The following is a 7223-nucleotide window of genomic DNA, read 5'->3' on the forward strand; positions in this document are numbered from 1 at the left end:
CATTCTAAAGTCCTAGTTTGCCCCAACTTTCGAGGGTGAAAATTGGGCACTGTAGAAAAATGTTTGGTAAATTAGCTGTTAGCTGATAGCTGTTTGGTATAATTTCTTTTCTGAAAAAGTTGCTTGGAATAGCGTTTTGAATTTTAGCATTTTAGAATTGTAAAAAGTTAATTAACCAAATACTTATATTGATTTTTTAACTAAATCAAACAATTAATAGTGGTCAAATAAGTTAAAATTGTCTAATAGGCTAACAATTACCAAACAGGTCAATGTAAATTAATTATTCTCAATCTAAATTTGTAGTTAAAATAATAAAATGAAACATATGCTTAATTAACGTAACCATTTACACGACCATACAAAATACAGAGTACAAAAGCTGACGACGGCGGAGAAGCCGCTGACACTTCTTGTTTCGTTACTATTGCCTAGTATTGGCAGCTATACATACATAAAGCTTAAGGATTAATGAAGCTGAAACTAGCATTGCATTTTTCTCAAAAAAAAAAAAAAAAGCATTGCATTACCTGCATTGGGCGAAGGAAAAATGGAAATCCCATCCATCTTTTTTTTTTTTTTTTTTTTTTTTTGAGAAAGAATCCCATCAATCTCTGAAATAGAGATTCTTCTTTTTCTCTTCCCCAAAAGGTTCCCTCATCCAAGAATCTGATAAAGTCTTTAGAGCATTCACGCCAAAGGTTAATATGGGATTCATGTCAGATCAATAAACTTGAGTGGGGATATTAAAAGATGTGGGGTGGGGTTATTTGTTGGAAAAATCCTCCTGCAAATGCAAAAATAATGTCAGATATTAAAAAAAAAAATGAAATACAGATGCGCGTTTGGCGCGCACCTTGCGCCCCACAGCGGGCGCGTGTAGACGCCGACGGCCACTCTCACATTTAACTCCTTTTTATATTTTTTTTTGTTTAAAAAGTCAGATTACTTTTATTTTTTACTTTTTCTTTTTCCCCACATTTTTTTCTCTTTCCTAATCACTCTTACATTCTCCCCCTAATATCCCCAACTGATAATGTTGCTCTTAGGATAGTTTAAATTGCCTTGGCTTAATGATTTAATAGACAATGCCAAATTTCAATGCACACACAGTATCTGTCAACTATCAAAATTTAAATCTTGATCTATTTTTTTTTTAAATACTGTGAACTATTGAGTTAAACCCGTGTATGTTTATTTTCCTCGATTGGTGTTTGGATTGCCAATGTACTTCCATAGTCGATAAGAATTTGTTCACTCCCAAAACAATGTTGATTATAAATTAAGAGTTCTACTACATGAGATGAGATAATTGATTTTAGATTAAACTCCAAAAGGATAGGAAGTACAATACAAATAGCTAAACAATTCTACATAAACAAATCCTATCTAATAGGAAAGCCACAGAAGACTAAGCCTATTACAAAGATTATTAAAAGCAACATAAAATGTGACAAAATAATATTCTGGCTAACACACCCCCTCAAGCTCAAGGGTGGTGCGCAACCACATTGAGCTTGTCCCGAAGAACTGAAAACCGCAGACACGGCAGCGGTTTGGTGAAAATATCTGTAAACTGATCCTTAGTCGACACAAAATTGACGACTAGGTCCCCCGATGCTACTTTGTCCCGAACGAAGTGAAAATCTATTTCAACATGTTAAGTCCCAGCGTGAAAGACTGGATTCGCACACAAGTAGGTGGCACCTAAATTGTCACACCACAGAGTGGGGGGCTCACCAGTGTGAAGACCAAGCTCCTTGAGTAACGATACAACCCACGTAACTTCCACAGCGACATCTGCAATGGCCTTGTACTCGGCTTCAGTAGATGATCGGGCAACAGTACGCTGTTTCCTGGAAAGCCATGAGATCAAATTTTTACCTAAGAACACTGTTTCCTGGAAAGCCAACAGTACGCGTACCCACCAGTGCTCTTTCTGTCAAGAGGACATCCTGCCCAATCGGAATCAGAGTAAGCATGAATAGTAGCGGAGTCAGAGACAGTGATACGAAGACCATAATCCAGAGTATCCTTAATGTATCTCAGTACCCTTTTAACTAAGGCCCAATGATCAGTAGTCGGAGAGTGCATGAATTGGCATAGACGATTCACTGCATATGAGAGATCCGGCCTCGTAATAGTCAAATATTGCAGAGCCCCAACAACCCGACGGTATTGCGTCGGATTATCATGCGGAATGGTGGTAGACGAAACAGGCTGAGTAGCTGCTGCCGGAGTGGCTAAGGGCTTGCAGTCCAGCATACCTGCCCGAGTTAAAATGTCATTCATGTACTGGCGTTGAGATAACATAAGGCCGTCGGTAGTCTTTATAGTTTCAATGCCGAGGAAGAACCCAGGTGAGCCCAGATCACGTATCTTGAAAGTTGTGGATAGACGCTGAAGTAGAGAGGTAATGAGCGTGGGGTCATTACCCATCATGATGATGTTGTCGACATACACTAGCAGGTATACACGAGAGGAGCCGGTTGAGTAATGAAAGAGAGAGACGTCTGTCTTAGAAGATGAAAACCCTGTAGTGAGTAAATAATCATGCAGTCTTTTGAACCAAGCCCGCGGTGTAACACCCCGAAATTTTAAAAACTTTTAAAGACTATATAACAAAGGTAAATGATCATAAATCCCAAAACATAATACAAAGAGTACGGGGTGTTATGCCACACCGAGCTAGAGAACTCAGGTGCACAGGCTAAATTCTAAAACCTCAATCAGTATCAATACAAAATCATGGCACGCAGGCCGAAAGGGGAAAGTATCTAATCTACGCCCCAAGTCTCTAGCGCGCTCCAGTGATCTACTCGTCCGTGCCTGAAAGCCAAATATATCTGTTCAGCGAGAGATGCTGGTAACCCACTCCAACGCGTTGAAATACAGTACATATAGATATATACATAGATATACGAAAAACCATTTTGAAGCATGAAGATATATCCTAAGAGACTCTAGCTTTCAAAACGAGGGATAGACTCGACAGATAGGGATGAGCACAGTCAACGGTTATATCAAGCATATACAGTTTTCCAGCATAGAGAACAGGCACGATAGATAGAGACAATCACATAACCAAGCATATATAATTGCTAGCATAAATCCTATAGTCACGTTCTCAAAACACACATAACAACATCTTATCCATATCTCGTCACATAAGCACACTTTGTTGGCGCCACAGGACCAATCGCATGCCCATACATGAGGGTCAGCGCATATAGCTCTAACACGGCCCCGCAGCACCCTGCCCCGTATCGCAACACGGAGGGGTCGATCGCAACCGACCGATGAACCGCAGCTCATCATAGTGTTTGATCGCAACCAAACAGTGGACCACAGCCCAAGAGTATGTCATCTGACCGCAACCAGGAAATATGAACCGCAGCTCATGTAGAAACGTTTGATCGCAACCAAACGGTGGACCGCAGCCCGAGAGTGTAAATTTGACCGCAGCCAGCTTCTAAACCGCAGCTCAGGAATAACCAATCCGATCGCAACCGGATTGGGGTATCATGCACACATAACACATAACAAGCACATGCAACCCACATTAACACATTGGGAAGGGGGAGAAAACGTATAACGAAACCTATGCGTGATCCTTCACATGCTAAGAATAATACTAAGGGGTAGATACTCCTTTTACCTAGGTCAACGGGATACCAATTCAACTAGCATGCAATATATAAGACTCATACAACCTACGAACGGTACCCGAAATATCAAACTAGACATAGGCACGATAGACGGAGTCCGTTGGGACACCACGGGGGTCGGGGGAACATCAAACGGGGAAGCCGGAATCCCGATGTGGGGTATTTTCCAGCGGGTAGCCGGTGGGTGAGGGTTCACCCCGCCGGCTGCCCGCCGGTGGCGTGATTCCGGGCAGCGGGTGCCCGGCGGGCAGCTGCCCGCTGCTGGTGTTGCCCATGTTGGCCGCGGGTAGGTGGCGGGTCCCCTACCCCCCACTGACTCTTTTTCACCAAAAACTCCCCGGGAACCTTTGTGGTATCCGGAACCATGCTTAGACACTTTCAAACACAATTGACAACAATACGTAGACAATTAATGGATTCAAACGCAAGAACATACGGCACATAACCTATCATGCTTTTCTAAACATAATCAACACCCAAACATATGAATTCCCACCCAATATACCAAGAACAATACCATACGAGTTCCACGATACAACCTCGGGTTCTAATTACTTTTAAATCAACAAGAACACAATTCATCTTCTAATATCAAGATTTGGTAGGAATATCACATAAATATCAAGAACATCATATAATCATCAAGAACATCAAGAACACCATATAATCACCAAGAACCTCTTAATACCATCAAGATCATCAAGATCACCCATGGAATCATAACACCAATTACCAAGATCAATATAACGAATCATCAACACACAAGAATATGGGGGAAATCCTAAGGGGGGAATCATAGCTATGGAAATAGGTTTTGTTGAGACATGGGTTACCTCTTAGCGTTAATTAATTCCTTGGCTATGAAGGGTCTTTCTTTAAGCTTTCTTCTTTCTTGATTTCTCCTAGGGAAATTCTTGGAATTCTTGGTGTGGTGAGAGATTATTGTGGTGGGAGTTCTAGGTGCCTCCTATGTTCCCTATTTATATATCTAAGAGTCTTACTTAGGGTCCAATTACTATAGGCTTGCTAACTCTATTCCTTTTAGGACTAGGGGTTGGGTTTAGAGATGAGGGCCCACAGACTATGGTGGGCCTTTTCCTAATTAATTATTGTAATTTAATTCTTTCTTTTGGGCAATTGGTTCAATGATTAATTGGTTTTAGGGGTTGTAACACGGGGTGTTACACGCGGAGCTTGCTTGAGTCCATACAAAGACCGCTGTAAGTGGCACACATGGTCAGGATGAGTCGGGTCCTCATACCCTGGCGGTTGTTTCATATATACTGTCTCTGCCAGATGCCCATTTAAGAAGGCATTGTGGACGTCGAGTTGCCTCAGAGTCCAGTTATGTGAGATGGCTAGAGAAAATAGCATTCTGACTGTAGTCGGTTTGACTACAGGACTAAATGTGTCAAAGAAGTCCTCGCCAGCTACCTGATTGAACCCCTTCGCAACTAGGCGAGCCTTGTACCGTTCCACGGAGCCATCTGCGGTCCGTTTGGTACGGAACACCCATTTGCACCCAATAATATTCATGTCCGGTTTAGGAGACACGAGAGTCCAAGTATTGTTATGTAATAACGCATTGAACTCCTGGTCCATAGCATCACGCCACTCTGGGTGTCCGACTGCTTGTGAATAACATGTGGGGTCAGCCGTTACAGTGAGAGCTTGAAAACTTTCACCAGTACCACGGGTCATATGCCGCAGCCTCATTCCATGGCCTCGGTCTTGAGGCTCGGTCCGTGCGACCCTTTTTCTCCGAGTTTTGGGCCGTGTAGGGCCTTCAATTGTTAAGGGGGCAGGCTCTTGCGCCAATGGTATTGGACTCGGAGACCGTTGTATTCCCAAGTCAAAAGCGGCTGTGGGCCCTGTTTGTGTGACAATCGGGCTAGATGCCCACGGCAAAACAGGTAACATAGATGTAGTTGTGTCCTGTGTAGCCAACTCTGAAAAAGGGAAAACAGTTTCGTCAAATCGTACATGACGACAGATATAGACTTTCCCACTCATTAGATCCATGCATCTATAACCCCTAAAGGAAGAGGGATAACCTAGGAAGACACAGGGTGCCGAGCGATATTCCATCTTGTGCCGATTATATGGCCTTAGATAGGGAAAACATCGGCACCCGAAGACTCGAAGAAAAGTGTATGGTGGTGTGGTTTTATAGAGACAACTGTACGGGCTTTCATAGTTTAAGACGGGAGTGGGCATGTAGTTGATTAAGTTTGTGGCTGTCTCGAAGGCGTAGTCCCAGTATTGTAGTGGGACACAGCCTTCGGCTAGGAGGGCTAGTCCTGTTTCGACTATGTGACGATTTTTGCGTTCAACGCGGCCATTTTGTTCGTGCGTATACACACATGACTGGCGATGAACAATGCCCAATTTTTCAAATATTTGATGCAGTTTGCGGTATTCCCCGCCTAAGTCAGACTGGACAGACTTGATAGAACGCGAAAATTGGCGTTCTACCATGACCCGAAACGACTCAAAATATTTGTATATATCGGATTTTACCCGTAAGGGATAAAACCACGTAAAGCGTGAAAAATCATCCACAAAAAGCAGAAAGTAACGGTATCCACTAGTAGAGATTACATGTGCCGGACCCCATATGTCCGTGAAAATTAAATCTAATACATTTGTACTAGAAGAGGGAACTCTATTTATAGGACATCTAGCAGATTTTCCAAGCTGACAAGATGTGCATAATTCGGCCGGCTTTGTTTTATTTGGTGACACTGGACATAACTTGAGGACTTGATTCTGGACATGTGCATGGGGATGGCCCAACCTGCGATGCCAGACAACCGGAGTGGTACGAGATGTAAGAAACGCAAAATGGGATTGAGAAATAGGAAGCTTGTACAACCCGCCGACCGTAGGACCTTTAAGCAGAACCGCCGAGTTACCGAATCCTTCACAACGAAACAATCCTTGTGAAATTCAAAGAAAACATGATTATCATTTGTTAAACGATAAACAGATAATAACGGGACAGACAATTGGGGAAAATATAACACATTTGACAGATTTAGTGTTTTAGAAACATTGGACACAGATGGTATAGAAGCATGACCAATTCGTGAGATCATCAAACCTGCGCCATTACCAACACGCAGGACATCACCACCATTATACTCGTCGGACTGTGACATCATGGACACATCCGGTGTAGCACGTGCCGTGGCCCCTGTGTCCGGGAACCAACCCGAGGCGGAGGCACTCGTCGCATACCTCTTAAAACAGTAAAGGGTAGTGTGCCCTTGTGCCCTACAAATTTGGCACCGAGGTCCGCTGCGTCCCCCTCTGCCGTTGCGACCAGGACCACCACCTCCTCTGCCGTTGCCGCGACCTGGATGTCCAGAATTACCTCGGCCGGAATTCTGTCCGCCTGCACTGCCGCGTCCACCATTGCGGCCCCGACCTGCATAATAAGCTGCCGGATTTGCATGTTCAGGAGCCGCCGGATAGTCCTCGGCATGAAGAAATTCCTGCGCCCTGAGATAATCTACGATCTGCGGTATGGTGACCGGATTACCAGCTGCGGTC

Source organism: Ipomoea nil, unplaced genomic scaffold (assembly GCF_001879475.1).
Source record: "Ipomoea nil cultivar Tokyo-kokei standard unplaced genomic scaffold, Asagao_1.1 scaffold2036, whole genome shotgun sequence".
In the NCBI taxonomy this organism is placed as follows: Eukaryota; Viridiplantae; Streptophyta; class Magnoliopsida; order Solanales; family Convolvulaceae; genus Ipomoea; species Ipomoea nil.